The following is a 15,787-nucleotide window of genomic DNA, read 5'->3' on the forward strand; positions in this document are numbered from 1 at the left end:
CCTGTATAGCGCAGGGAACTATATTCAGTATCCTGTTATAAACCATAATGGAAAAGAATATAAAAAAGAATGTGTATATATACATATATATATATATATATATATAACACATATGCATATACATTACTTTGCTGTCCAGCAGAAATTAACACAACATTGTAAATCAACACTACTTCAATAAATTTTTTAAAATAATTTGTTATTTGGAAATACTTTCAGATTTACAGAAAAGTTGTAAAGGTTTTATAGAGTTTCTATGTACTCCTTACTCAATATCCACCATTGTTAACATCTTGTATTATCATGATACATTTGTGAAAGCTAGGGAATAGACATTGTTATATATTATCTAAACTGTTCCATTAATGCTCAATTTTTGTTCTAGGATCTAACTCAAGAGTACCACATTACAGTTAGTTATTATGTCTCTTGGTTCTTTCTTTTTTTTAATTTATTTATTTTGGGGTGTGCTGGGTCTTCATTGCTGGGCAGCCTTTCTCTGGTTTCGGACAGTGGGGGCTACTCTCTAGTTACAGCTTGCATGCTTCTTGTTGCAGTGGTTTATCTTGTTGCAGAGCGCGGGCTCTGGGCCACACCAGCTTCGGCAGGCGCAGCACCTGGGCTCAGGGGTCGCAGCTCCCGGGCTCCAGAGCACAGGCTCAGTAGCTCTGTGACACGTGAGATCTTCCTGGATCAGGAATCAAATCTGTGTTCCCTGCATTGGCAGGAGGATTCTTTACCACTGAGCCACCAGGGAAGCCCTTCCCTGGTTCTTTCTAACCTGTGACAGTTTCTTGGTCTTTTCTTGATTTTTACAGCCTTGACAGTCTTGAGGAAGACTGGCCAGATATCTTGTAGAATGTCTCCCAATCTTGTTTTGTCTGATGTTTTTCTCATGCTTAGACTAGGATAGTGGGTTTTTTGAAAAATACTGTGGAGTTGAAGTGTCCTTCTCATCATACATCACAGCTGGGATATGATGCCACACATGATGTCACTGAGGGCTTCCCTGATGGCTCAAGTGGTAAAGAATCTGCCTCCAATGCAGAAGATGCAGGAGACTTGGGTTTGATCCCTGGGTTGGGAAGATCCTCTTGAGGAGGAAATGGCAACCCACTCCAGTATTCTTGCCTGGAAAATCCCATGGACAAAGGAGCCTGGTGGGCTACAGTCCATAGAGTCACAAAGAGTCTGACTCGACTGAGCAACCAAGCGCGAGCACATGACATCATTGGTAATATTAACTCTCGTCACCAGGTTGATTTAGTGCTACCAGTCATCTCCTGGTAAGTTACCAACATTCCCTGTTCCTACTTTACTCTTTGGATAGCTCGGATCTTGATGGGTATCAAAATCCATTTTGTAAAAAGAGCAGGGTAATTTAACACTATAATGGCCTTAGGTTTTATGGATTTACTCAAAATATTCCTAATCCCAGCATTCCAAATCAAAGTCTAACCCTCTGAGCTATAGAAAGAAACCAAAATGTATTAATGCCCACTTGTCAAGCTATGCAATATAACATAACTCTAAAATTTTCAACAAAATTGAATGCAATGTAGTGATAGCTGAGATCTTCCAGCTCCTTAAAATCTAGAGGAAATTGATCTCCAATCTGTAGAGGATAGAAGTCTAAAGTGCTTCTAAACTTTTCTCCAAATTCCCAAGAATTTATGTCACCATGGTGGTACCTTCTGATTGATTTATTTCCTTTGAGCCTTATCTTGGTTGTTGCTGTTCAGTTGCTAAGTCATGTCTGACTCTTTGCAACCCCATGGACTGCAGCAAGCCAGGCTCTTTTGTCCTCCACTATCTCTGGCAATTTGCTCACATTCATATCTATTGAGTCACTGATGTTATCTAACCACCTCGTCCTCTCCCTTCTCCTTTTGCCTTCAATCTCTCCCAGCATCAGAGCCTTTTCCAGTGAGCCCGCTCTTCCCATCAGATGGCCAGAATATTGGAGCTTCAGCTTCAACATCAGTCCTTCCAAAGAATATTCAGGATCGATTTCCTTTGGGATTGACTGGTTTGATCTCCTTGCTATCCAAGGGACTCTCAGCAGTTTCATCCAGCACCACAATTTGAAAGCATCAATTCTTCAGCACTCAGCCTTCTTTATGGTCCAACCCTCACATCCGTACATGACTACTGGAAAAACCACAGCTTTGACTATACATACCTTTGTGGGCAAAGTGATGTCTCTGTTTTTTACAGTGCTGTCTAGGTTTGTGATATCTTTCGTTCCAAGTAGCAAGTGTCTTTTAATTTCATAGCTGCAGTCACCATCTGCAGTGATTTGGGAGCCCAAGAAAAGAAAATCTGTCACTGCTTCCACTTTTCCCCTTTCTATTTGCCATGAAGTAATGGGACTGGATGCCATGATCTTAGTTTTTTGAATGTTGAGTTTCAAGTCAGCTTTTTCACTCTCACTCTCAAGAGGCTCTGTAGTTCCTCTTCACTTTCTACCATTAGAGTGGTATCATATCTGAGGTTGCATATCTGAGTGCATATCTGAGGTTGTTGATATTTCTCCCAGCAATCTTGATTTCAGTTTGTTATTCATCCAGCCAGGCATTTCGCATGATGTACTCTACATAGAAGTTAAATAAACAGGATGAAAATGTACAGCCTAGTCGTACTCCTTTCCCAATTTTGAACAAGTCAGTTGATACACATAGGGTTCTAACTGTGGCTTCTTGACCCACATACAAGTTTCGCAGGAGACAGGTAAGGTGGTCTGATACTCCTATCTCTTTAAGAATTTTCCACAGTTTGTCATGATCCACACAGTCAAAGACTTTTGCATAGTCGATGAAACACAAGTAGATTTTTTTGTGTGCAACTCCTTTGCTTTCTCTGTGAGCCAACAAATGTTGGCAATTTGATCTCTGGTTCCTCTGCCTCTTCTTGCCTTATCTTGGGGCTATCCCTTTATCTCTCACTGTCAGCCAGGACCCAAAATAAGCAGCCTCAAGACTTCCCTGGAGCTCCAGTGGTTAAGCCTGCACCATGCCAAGGCAGGAGGCATGGGGTTGTCCCTGGTCAGGGAAAGATCTCACATGCTAGGCAGCAAGGCCAGAAGATAATCAAATAAATAAAACTAAGGTAGACTAGCTTCTTTTTGATTCCTTCATTCAAAGAAACATCTGAGGCTGTTGAGTATCATAGATATGAAGGGTTTTAGTGAATGGTTGTATCTCATAACTTACAGCCAACTAATACAATCCATATTAATCCTTTTAGCCACCCTTTCCCACTGGAAGTGTAATCTCCATTCATCCCCAACTTCCAAATCACCCTACAGTGACCCAGGTTCTCATCATCTGTTTTGCTGGCTTCTCTCTCTGCAGTGTCCCTTGTTTTTTTCCTCTCCTTTCTGGCATTCTTTTATTTTATTCTATTTATTCATCAATTTATTTTTGGCCACACCACAAGGCTTTTGGGATCTTAGTTTTCTGACCAGGGATTGAATGCTGGCAGTGGAAGTGTGGAGTATTAACCTGGACTGCCAGGAAATTCCCCAGGTATTCTTTTCTAGAAATCAGATTGATTATATTCTTTGCAGCCAAAGATGGAGAAACTCTATACAGTCAGCAAAAATAAGACCAGGAGCTGACTGTGGCTCAGATCATGAACTCATTGCAAAATTCAGACCTAAATTGAAGAAACTAGGGAAAACCATTCAGATATGACCTATATCAAATCCCTTATGATTATACAGTAAACGTGACAGATAGATTCAAGGGATTAGGTCTGATAGCGCGCCTGAAGAACTATGGACGGAGGTTCGTAACGTTGTACAGGGGGAGGTGGTCAAAACCATCCCAAAGAAACAGAAATGCAAAAAGACAAAATGGTTGTCTGAGCAGCCCTTAAAAATAGCTGAGAAAAGAAGAGAAGCTAAAGGCAAAGGAGAAAAGGAAAGATATACCCATCTGAATGAAGAGTTCCAAAGAATAGCAAGGAAAGATAAGTAAGCCTTCCTCAGTGATCAATGCAAAGAAATAGAGCAAAACAATAGAATGGGAAAGACTAGAGATTTCTTCAAGAAAATTAGAGATACCAAGGGAACATTTCATGCAAAGATGGGCTCAGTAAAGGATAGAAATGGTATGGACCTAACAGAAGCAGAAGATATTAAGAAGAGGTGGCAAGAATACACAGAAGAACTATACAAAAAAGTTACGTTACGACCCAGATAACCCCGATGGTATGATCACTCACCTAGAGCCAGACATCCTGGATTGTGAAGTCAAGTGGGCCTTAGGAAGCATCACTACAAACAAAGCTAGTGGAGGTGATGGAATTCCAATTGAGCTATTTCATATCCAACCAGTCCATCCTAAAGGAAATCAATCCTGAATATTCATCGGAAAGATTGATGCTGGAGTTGAAGCTCCAATACTCTGGCCACCTGATGGGAAGAGCTGACTCATTTGAAAAGACCCTGATGCTGGGAGAGGTTGAAGGTAAAAGAAGAGGGCAGCAGAGCATGAGATGGTTGGATGGCATCAGCGACTCAATACACATGAATCTGAGCAAACTCCAGGAGACAGTGAAGGACAGGGGAGCCTGGCATGCTGCAGTCCATGGGGTTGCAAAGAGTCAGATACAACTTAGCAACTGAATCACAACAACAACCACCAAATAGAAACAAACTGACATAAAAACCTCCCAGGTAAAGATCACTGTAAAATGTAGGAAAGATAATGTAGGAAAGATAAAGTGCTCAGCACTCAAGAAGTGCTGAGTTTTGAGTATTATTGTTTCCAATATAATTTATTTAATTGTAAGTTAATAATCTTATTTTTACAGAATTAACTTTTTTATTGTGGTAAGACTATATTACACAAAACTTACCACTGTAACTATTTCAAGTATACAATTCAGTGGCATTAAGTATATTCACAATGTTGTATAGCTATCACCATCTATTTCCTGCAATAAACTTTTCCATCATCCCAAACAGAAATTCTAACTATTCCTTCTTTCTCTCAGATGCTGTTAACTTTATTTTATTTTCCGTTTTTTTAATATAAGTAGAATCATACAATATTTGTTCTTTTGTGTCTGACATTTCATTTAGCATAATGCTTCCAAGATTCACACTGTAGCAAGTATAAGAATTTCATTCCTTATAAAATAATGGCATTTGCAGGAACATGGATGGACTTAGAGAATATCATACTAAGCAAAGTAAGTCAGAAAGACAAATGCCATATGATATCATTTGTATGTGGAATCTAAACTATGACACAAATGAACTGAGACAAACAAATGCAGATAAAGAACAAATTTGTGCTTGCCAAGGTGGAAGGAAGGATTGGGAGTTTGGAATTAGCAGATGCAAACCATTATACACAGGATGGATAAAAAACAAGTTCCCACTGTATAGCACAGGGAACTATAGTCATTCTCCTGGAATAAACCATAATGGAAAAGAATATGAAAAAAGAATGTGTATGCCTCAGAGCAACTAAGCCCTTGCACCACAACTACTGAGCTTGTGCTCTAGAGCCCTGGAAGGCTTCCCCGACGCCTCAGCAGGAAAGACTCCGCCTGAAAAATTCCACAGAGAAGCCTGGTGGACTATAGTCCAAAGTGTCGCAAAGAGTCAGACACAACCGAGCAAGCAAGTTAGGGTCTGGGAACCGCAGCTACTGAGCCCATGGGCCTTAGAGCCTGCGTTCTACAGCAAGAGAAGCCACTGCAATGAGAAGCCCACGCTCTCAAACTACAGAGTGCCCCCCGCTTGCCGCAACTAGAGAAAAGCCTGTTCAGCGAGCACTCAGAGCAGCCAAAAAGAAAAATGAAACATAAAAAAAGAATGTATAGATATGTATAATTAAGTACAGCAGAGATTGGGACAACATTGTAAATCAACTATACTTCAATTTAAAAAATAAATTTAAGAAATAATATATATATGTATAACTAAATCACTTTGCTGTAAGCAGAAATTAATGCAACATTGTAAATCAATTATATGTCAATAAATTTTTAAAAATCCATTTCTTTTTATGGCTAAATAAAATTCTATCGTATGTATCTACCACATTTTCTTTGTCCATTCATCTGTTGATGGACACTTGAGTGTTTCCACCTTGTAGCTATTGATAATAATGCTGCTCTGAGTACAAGTAGGTATTTGAGTCCCTGCTATCAATTTCATTTAATGTCTGTGTTGAACAAACGGCTGGCAGAATTCCTGAAAATTTACCGATCGGCTCTAGAGAACCTGTTAGAGCCTGTCAGAGCTGGTTTTAGAACAATGCTGGAGAGTCCATTACTTAGCAAATTGGACCCAGCAAGGGCCAATTTGGGATTCAACTCCAGCATCTTTTGAATGTGCCTGATGATCAGAATCGCCTGGGACATCTATTAAAATATTGATTCCCAGGCCCTCATGGGATATTCTGATTCCTAAGCTCTGAGGTGAAGTATTGTACTCATCAGGATTTGTCTCTGTCTGGAAAACCTGATATGGACCTCTAGAACAATCAAATCTAGTCTTGAAATGGAGTGGTACAAATATAGTACTCCAAAAAAGAGGAGGTGAGAATAAGTCCTTTGGGGGAAACTTGCTGGAAATTTGGGGTGTCATTTTTTTCTTTCCAAAAATCCTTCCCAACTCTAATATTCACTGACCACACAATTCTCTCCTGCTCCTGTTCTTTCCCATCTTTAGGAAAGAACAGCTTCCAGAGACAGCCAAGTGGAAATCATCAGGCCCAGTAATTTATTTTCCTTTTTATAAATTTTTTAAAATTAATTAATATTTAAATTTTTGGCTGTGCTGGGTCTTCGTTGCTGTGCAGGTTCTTCTCTGGTTACAGTGAGCAAGGGCTACTCCAGTTGCGGTGCTCAGCCTTCTCATTGTGGTGGCTTCTCTTGTGGAGCACGGGCTCTGGTGCACAGGCTTCAGTAGTCTCAGCTCTTGGGCTCAGCGGTTGTGGCTCAGGGGTTTAGTTGCTTCACGGCATGTGGAATCTTCCTGGAACAGGGATCGAACCTTGCACTGGCAGGGGGATTCTTATCCACTGTGCCACCAGGGAAGTCCAGGCCCAGCAATTTGACATGACCACAGAAGCCTACATATCATTCAACTGTTTAGAAACATGCTCTGAAGTTCTCAGGGTGCCGTTCTGCAGTGTTATTTTGATGCCCTGATAAGATATTCTTAGAGCACATGCTGCTGCTGCTGCTAAGTCGCTTCAGTCATGTCCGACTCTGTGCGACCCCATAGAAGGCAGCCCATCAGGCTCCCCCGTCCCTGGGATTCTCCAGGCAAGAACACTGGAGTGGGTTGCCATTTCCTTCTCCAGTGCATGAAAGGGAAAAGTGAAAGTGAAGTCGCTCAGTCGTGTCCGACTCTTAGCGACCCCATGGACTGTAGCCTACCAGGCTTCTCTGTCCATGGGATTTTCCAGGCAAGAGTACTGGAGTGGGGTGCCATTGCCTTCTCCGTAGAGCACATGAAACCCAAATTAAAACATTGCTCAAAAAAAAAGGTGAAATTAATCCAGGGCTCCATTAAATGGAAATCTATAGTAAATATCAGATAGGAGTGAAGAAAAAAACATACCAAACATTTTTGAGATCTGTTTTTCTGAAAAGAGGAGATGGAGAGATGCAGAGATGTGTCTGGGTTTTCTCAGTGATGCAGGGGAAGGCTTCACACAGGCAGTCCTGTACTGACTGGCTCTTACCCTTGTATTAGTGTAACAGGTGCTTCCTTCCCACTGGTAAAGTCTGGATGTAGGGCCCTGGCAGGGGAAACAGAGTTTAAGCTTTACTGGACTTGGTCAAGCCTTCTGCTTCATCCCTGCTTTCTTGGGTTGGGTCGGGAATTGATTAGTTAGGCCTAAAATGGACTTCCTTGGTGGCTCAGTGGTAAAGAATCCGCCTGAAGTTCAGGAGATGCGCGATCGATCCCTGGGTCAGGAAGATCCCCTGGAGAAGAGAATGGCTACCCACTCCAGTATTCTTGCCTGGAGAATCCCATGGACACAGGAGTCTGCAGGGCTACAGTCCATGGGATCACAGAGTCAGACACAACTGAGCAACTAATACTTTCCTTTTCAGTCCTAAAAATCCCTTGCCTTCTTCCTCCATTCTGTTTCTCTCCAGACTGTGTTTCTGGGAATTTTTCAGTATCTGTTTGAGTGCTTCCATGAGCTCAAATTTAAAGACCCGTCTGAAAAACTACTGCTGAGAAATAGGTCCATACGCTTAGGATAGACTTCTTAGATCATTGGTTCCTAACTTTCTGGGGGCTACAGACTTCTCTGATTGCTTGATGAAGGCTGTGGAGCCTCACATACAATTTGCCAGTTAGAATTTCTTTCTATATGTATTTATTTGACTGTGCTGGGTCTTAGGTGTGGCTTGCAGGATTTTAGTTGCAACATGTGAACTCTTAGTTGCAGAATGTGGGCTCTAGTTCCCTGACCAGGGATTCAACCCAGGCCCCCTCCACTGGAAGCATGGAGTCTTAGCCACTGAACCACCAGGGAAGACCTTCATTAGAGTTTCAAAGGATTTGTTGACTCTCTCAAGCCTGTCAGTGAATCCAGGTCAAGATACTCTTTTGGGGGACTTCCCTGGTAACCTAGAGGCTAAAACTATGGGCTCCCATCAGGGAAAGAGATCCCACAAGCAGCAAGCAAAGAGTTTGCACACTGAAACTAAGACCTGGCACAGCAAAACAAATAAATAAATAAATTTTTTAAGATACTCTTTTGGGGATTAAAATATACACACTACTATCTATAAAATAGATAACCAATAAGGACCGACTGTATAGCACAGGGAACTACACTTAGTATCTTGTAATATCCTATAACAGAAGAGAGTGTAAAAAAAGAATGTATATATGTACATACTCATATATGATTAACTGAATTACTCTGCTGTACACATGAAACTAACACAATATTGTAAACCAACTGTATTCCAATAAAAACAAAAAAAGACTGTTTTTGGTGGTGACTCAGACCCTGGTAGCCTCAGAGTACAGATGCCGTGGTCCTCATCTGGGAACCGTCTCAAGCCCTGCAGACTCAGCACGCCAGCTATGACAGGAATTTGAGTGGCCCTCTTTTTCTCCAAGTCTTGATAGAATTCTAATCGGATAATTGGTTATTCAGAGCAAGATCAAGAGGCTTCTTCTGGTAATGCTCAGATGCTCTTGGGTTTCTTATCAAAGCGAAGGATAGAAAAGAGTTCTTTGGGGGAATGAAAAGACTCTGAGTCACTGTTTAATGCAGAGAGAGAGATGGGAAAACCTTCAAGTCTTTGAGAGGAAGTGTAGGCAGTAGATGCTCAAGTCATTTTCCATGTCCGCTGAATTTACAGCATAGAATTTTGTGAGCTCTACCATGTGCACCTGGGTGAAGGGGTGGGGATGGAAAAAGCAGATAGGATAGGGGGTCCCTGGAGAAAAAGAACCAGTCATGGCTTTCTTGACATAAAAGAAACCAGTTAGGCTTAAGGTATTTTGTCATCTAAGACTGGATGCAATGCTTGCCCTTGATTAGGTCTCAGTAATTAATGATCTTGAAAGAGGAGAGAGAAAGCAAGGGCAAAGGAAAAGCAGTCAAGAAACAATAGCTGGGACTTCCCTGGTGGTCCAGGGGCTAAGTATCTGCCTGCCAATGCACAGGAGGTGAGTTCAATTCCTGGTCCAAGAAGATTCCACATGCCTCGGAGCAACTAAGTCCATGCATCACGACTGAGGCCACATGCCCAGAGCCTGTGCTCCGCAGCAAGAGAAGACCACACATTGCAAAGAAAAGTAGCCCCCTCTCTCTGCAACTAGAGAAAGCCCATGTGCAGCAACGAAGACCCAGGGCAGCAATTAAGCAGAGTCCTGGTCCCCCCTCAAGGGATGCACAGAGCAAGCTGATGATTATCTTTGAGTTCTGCAGAATCTGATTGGAATGAAAACTGACCTTTTTTGAACATTCTTTGGCATTGCTCTTCTTTGGCATTGGAATGAAAACTGACCTTTTCCAGTCCTGTTGTTGCAGGAAGGGGGACCCCTTCCAGGGCCCGAAAGTGGGCTCTTGTCTAACACTCGGAAATGAACTGCCTGAGGAGACACATCTGCTGACAAAGCAAGAGACTTTGTTGGGAAGGGGCGCCCAGGTGGAGAGCAGGAGGGGAAGGGAACCCAGGAGAACTGCTCTGCAGTCTCAGGTTTTATGGTGATGGGATTAGTTTCCCTGTTGTCTTTAGCCAATCACTCTGACTCAGGGTCCTTCCTGGTGGTGCACACCTTGTTCAGCCAAGATGGACGCCAGCGAGAAGGATTCTGGGAGGTGGTCAGACGTGTGGTGTCTCCTTTTAACCTTTCCCGAACTCTTCTGGTTGGTGGTGGCTTGTTAGTTCTGTGTTCCTTACCAGGACCTCCTGTCGTAAAACAACTCATGCAAAACAGTTACTGTGGTGCCTGGCCAGGGTGGGTGGTTTCAGGCAGTGTGCTTCCCCTAACACTGTGGCCACTGCTGAGTTTTCCAAATTTGCTGGCATATTGAGTGCAGCATTTTCACAGCATCATCTTTTAGGATTTGAAGTAGCTCAGCTGGAATTCCATCACCTCCACTAGCTTTGTTCGTAGAGATGCTTCCTAAGGCCCACTTGACTTCACACTCTAGGATGTCTGGCTCTAGGTGAGTGGTCACACCATTGTGGTTATCTGGGTCATTAAGATCTTTTTTGTATAGTTCTGTGTATTCTTGCCACCTCTTCTTAATCTCTTCAGCTTCTGTTAGGTCCATACCATTTCTGTTCTTTATTGTGCCCATCTTTGCATAAAATGTTCTCTTGGTATCTCTAATTTTCTTGAAGAGATCTCTAGTTTTTCCCATTCTATTGTTTCATTATGACCCTCCATAGTGTCAATCAACTGAAGCTTGGACTCTTTCAACCTTTGCCCCAATTCTATGCTGAATTCCTCTCTAACCCCTGGTCCATATCATCAAGGAACATACCAGCCTACAGAAAGTGAAGGGTGGACAAATTAACATGCTCACTTCCACCCTTCTCCATATCCCAGCCTGTCCTGCTTAAAGTATGTGGCACTAAGGATTTTTTTAAATTAAATATTAGAGGAATGACTATTGAAAGAGTTGTCTTGCCCTATAGAGTCATTTTATGCTGACCAATTGGATTTTGAAGAGTGTCTCCCAAAGGCAATGGATTTTTGCTTTGTCTTAGTTAATGCTGAGCACTGAGCCATTATTCGTGGCTGCTGTTAGATTTAATTGTCTCTTCAGGCTACTTCCTATGGTTTATAATAAAGCCATTAGGAAAATAGGGCAGTCATCCAGAGTATAGGATTTGCTGGAGGCTGTGGGAGGGAAGAGGAGGAGTAAGAGGAGGGAGCAGGCGGAGACAAACAAGCTTTGGGGTTCCCCCTTCTGAATTTTAGATATTGTTTGGGGCTGGTGGAGGAATAAATGTACAAATATTCTTTGTTTCTTTGTGTGTGTGTGTTTTCTACCAGTCGGTCCATATTCACATCCACTTACCTAAGTATGAATTATAATGTGACACTCTTTTGTGTACTTTTTCTTTTTTTTGGCCATGCCACACAGCATGTGAGATTTTATAGTTACCCAACCAGGAATCAAACCTACATCCCCTGCACTGGAAGCACAGAGTCTTAACCAGCAGGCTACCAGTGAAGTTCCCATGTTCTGTTTTTAAACTTAGCATTATATTACATTTTTAATGATGTTATTTATTCCTTGTGCTGTGCTGTGTACTGTGTACTCAGTCATGTCCTACTCTTTGCCACTCCACGGACTGTAGTCTGTCAGGCTCCTCCGTCCATGGGATTTTCCAAGCAAGAATACTGAAGCAGGTTGCCATTTCCTTCTCCAGGGGATCATCCCAACCCAGGGATCGAACCTGCGCCTCCTGTGTCTCCTGCATTGCAGGCAGATTCTTTACCACTGAGCCACTAGGGAAGTTTCCTTATTCCTTATGAGTAGTTTTTAAAAACATACACAGCTTTCCTTTCTTTCTGACTGTAATTGTAAAGTATATTCATTATTCTTAAAAATGCAGACAATATGCAAAGAAAGTGAAAAATCACCCTCGATATTTTGAAGTGTATCCTTCAAAGCTTTTTTCTATATATATAAATACATACAAAAATGGGGTCATACCACCCTGCCAAATTACCCATGACATTTTTCACAGAACTAGAACAAATAATCCTAAAATTTATATGGAATCATAAAAGACCCAAATTCCCAAAGCAATCATGAGGAAAAAGAACAAAGTAGGAGGCCTAACCCTCCCAGACTTAAGATGATACTACAAAGCTACAGTATCAGAATAGCATGGTGTTGGCACAAAAACTGACATATGGATCAATAGAATAGAATAAATAAACCCACATACCTACAGCCAATTAGTCTTCAACAAAGGAGATAAGAATATACAAATGAAAAAAAAAAAAATCTTTCTTCAAGTGGTGCTGGGAAAGCTGGAGAGCCACAAGCAAACCAATGAACTTAGAACACACTCTCACACTGTATACAAAAATAAACTCAAAATGGCTTAAAGACTTAAATAAGACATGACACTGTAAAAACCTCTAGAAAATATAAGCAAAACATTCTCTGACATAAATCGTACCAGTGTTTTCTTAGATCTGTCTCCCAAGGTGATAGAAATAAAAGCAAAAATAAACAAATGCAATCTAATCAAACTTAGAGGCTTTTGCACAGCAAAGGAAACCATAAACAAAATGAAAAGACAACCATGAACTGGGAGAAAATATTTGCATATACTGTAACCAACAAGGCCTTAATGTCCAAAATAAACAAATAGCTCATGCAACTCAATAAGAAAATAACAAATAACTCAATCAAAAAATGGGCAGAACACCTAAATAGACATTTCTCCAAAGAAGACATACAGATGGCCAACAGGCACATGAAGAGATGCCCAACATCACTAATTATTATAGAAATGCAAATCAAAATCACAATCAGCTACCACCTCATACTGGTCAGAATGGTCATTATTATTATTTTTTTTAATCTACAAATAAAAAGTTCTGGGGAGGATGTGGAGAAAAGGGAATCCTCCTTCACTGTTCATGGGAATGTAAATTGGTAAAATGGAAAACAGTATGGAGGTTCCTCAAAAACTAAAAATAGAGTTGCCACATGATTCAGCAATCCAACTCCTGGGCATATATCCAAACAAAAACCATAATTCAAAAAGATACATGCACCCCTTTGTTCATAGCAGCAGTGTTCAGAAGCCAAGACATGGAAACAACCTAATGTTGTTTAGGTTGCTATGACAATTAATGTCAATTGACAGGTGGGTGGTTAAAGAAGATGTGTCACATATATACACAATGGAATACTACTCAGCCATAGAAAAGAAAGAATGCCATTTGCAGCAATATGGATGGACCTAGAGATTATCATACTAAGTGAAGTAAGTCAGAAAAAGTAAGACAAATGCCATATAATACTGCTTATAAATGGAATCTAAAATATGGCACAGGGGCTTCCCTGGTGGCTCAAGTAAAGAATCCACCTGCCAATGGAGGAGACATGGGTTCAGTCCCTGACCTGGGAAGATCCCACATGCCACGGAGCCATTAAGCCCATGTGCCACAACTATTGAGCCTGTGTTCTAGAGCCCGAGAGCCAGAAATACTGAGCTCACGTGCTGCAACTCTTGAAGCCTGAGCACCCTAGAGCCCATGCTCCAAAACAAGAAAAGCCACCAAAATGAGAAGCCCGTGTACCACAACTAGAGAGTAGCCCCACTCTCCGCAACTAGAGAAAAGCCTGTGCAACAACAAAGACTCCGCACAGTGAAAAAAAAGAAAAAACTAAACAAAATAAAAAATTTTTTAAATTATAAAATATGACACAAATGAACTTATCTATGAAACAGAAATAGACTCACAGACAGAGAGAACAGACTTGTGGTTGCCATCAGAGAGGGGATGTGGGGGAAGGGTGGCTTAGGGGTTTAGGATTAATAGATGCAAACTATTACACAGACCATGGTAAATAGGGAGCTATATTCCATATCCTGTGATAAACCATAATGGAAAAGAATAAGAGAAAGAATGTATATCTATGTATAACTGATCACTTTACTGAACAGTAAAAATCAGCACATTGTAAATCAACTATACATGCACCAATAAAATAAATTATAAAATAAATGGGATCATACCATACATGGTGTTTTAGTTTGTTTTCCATGTCATTAAATATAGAATAGTAATTTAAATTTTTAAAAATTTAATTCATATTTAATCTAAATTATTCATATAAATTTAATTTGTACAGTGAAAGTCAGTCATATCTTAATAACTGTGCTTACTTGATGGCTCACATGGCCAAGAATCTGCCAGCAATGCAGGAGACTTGAGTTGGATCCCTGGATAGGGAAGATACCCTGGAGAAGGGGATGGCAACCCATTCCAGTATTCTTGACTGGAGAATTCCATGGACAGAGGAGGCTGGCAGGCTATAGTCCATGGAGTCGCAGAATCAGACATGTATTTTAATAATCAGTACTATTTTAGTAGTGAAGTATTTTTTAAATTGATTTTAACTTTAATATTAGAATAGTATTTTTTAAAGTATAGGTGTGCCACAGTTTATTTACCCTTTCCTATCCATGACAGCTATTTCCAAACTGTTACCACCATAACAGTCCTCATTTATGTCTTCTCTGCTGCTGCTGCTGCTGCTAAGTCGCTTCAGTCTGTCCGACTCTGTGTGACCGTATGGACGGCAGCCCACCAGGCTCCTCTGTCCCTGGGATTCTCCAGGCAAGAATAGTGGAGTGGGTTGCCATTTCCTTCTCCTACATCTTCTCTCCATAGGGCTAATTCCTCTAAGTAGAATTGGGAAAGAATCTGCCTGCAATGCAGGAGACACAGGCTTGACCCCTGGGTTGGGGAAGATCTCCTGGAGAAGGAAATGGCAACCCACTCCAGTATTCTTGCCTAGAGAGAATTCCATGGGCAGAGGAGCCTGGCAGGCTACAGTCCATGGAGTCTCAAAGAGTCAGACACAACTGAGTGCCTACACTTTCAGAATTTATGGGACAAAGCAAATGCCTATTTAACATTTTGCAATACATTTTTTAAAAACTAATTACCACTCCCAACAGAAGTGTGCCAAAGAGTTCCTCTCGCCTCACTCTTGCCAATATAATTACCCTTCTTTAAACAGCTGAAAAATAATCTTGAATTAATGTTCAGAGAATACACCTTCCAGTTTGGAAACAAACCCACCTTGTCCTCTAGGAAAGTCAAAGTGCTGTCGCTCAGTTGCGTCCAACTCTTTGCAACCCTATGGACTGTGGCCCGCCAGGCTCCTCTGTCCGTGGGACACTCCCGGCAAAGAATATTGGAGTGGGTTGCCATTTCCTTCTCCAGGGTATCTTCCCGACCCAGGGATCGAACCTGAGACTCCCTCATTGCGGGCTGCTTCTTGACCATCTGAGCCACCCGGGAACCCTACAACGTCTAAATATTCCTGTCGCTCGCAGGTACCGCCGCCAGATGGCGAGAGGGAGGCCTGGGAAGACCGTGCTGCAGCAAGTGTTGGCCGCCGGCGCGCTGACCCCGTGCGCTCGAAGGCGGAGGAGAGGACCAAATGGGGTGGAGAAAATGGGACCCAGGCTCAGAAAACAGGAAGGGACCGGCCAGGAGAGGGTGTCCAGCGATCCAAGGAAGAAGATGCTGGTTAGGTGAGAGGACGGGGGCGGCAAGGTCTTACCA

General features: G+C 41.7%; 1 protein-coding gene across 3 annotated transcripts in view; it reads right to left on the reverse strand.

Annotated features, from left to right (window-relative positions):
* Nucleotides 1-15,787, reverse strand: part of USP32 (ubiquitin specific peptidase 32) — a 244,980-nt gene that overhangs the window by 228,107 nt on the left and 1,086 nt on the right. The window contains exon 2 of one of the 3 annotated variants that reach the window (XM_081584983.1): nucleotides 7,713-7,769. The exons of the other annotated variants lie outside the window; for them this stretch is intronic. The gene's annotated coding sequence lies outside the window, so the exon portion shown is untranslated. The remainder of the gene's footprint in view (nucleotides 1-7,712; nucleotides 7,770-15,787) is intronic. 3 annotated transcript variants of the gene reach the window in all.

This window comes from Giraffa tippelskirchi, chromosome 3, assembly GCF_054371585.1.
Source record: "Giraffa tippelskirchi isolate mGirTip1 chromosome 3, T2T-mGirTip1v1.2.pri, whole genome shotgun sequence".
NCBI classification, from domain to species: Eukaryota; Metazoa; Chordata; class Mammalia; order Artiodactyla; family Giraffidae; genus Giraffa; species Giraffa tippelskirchi.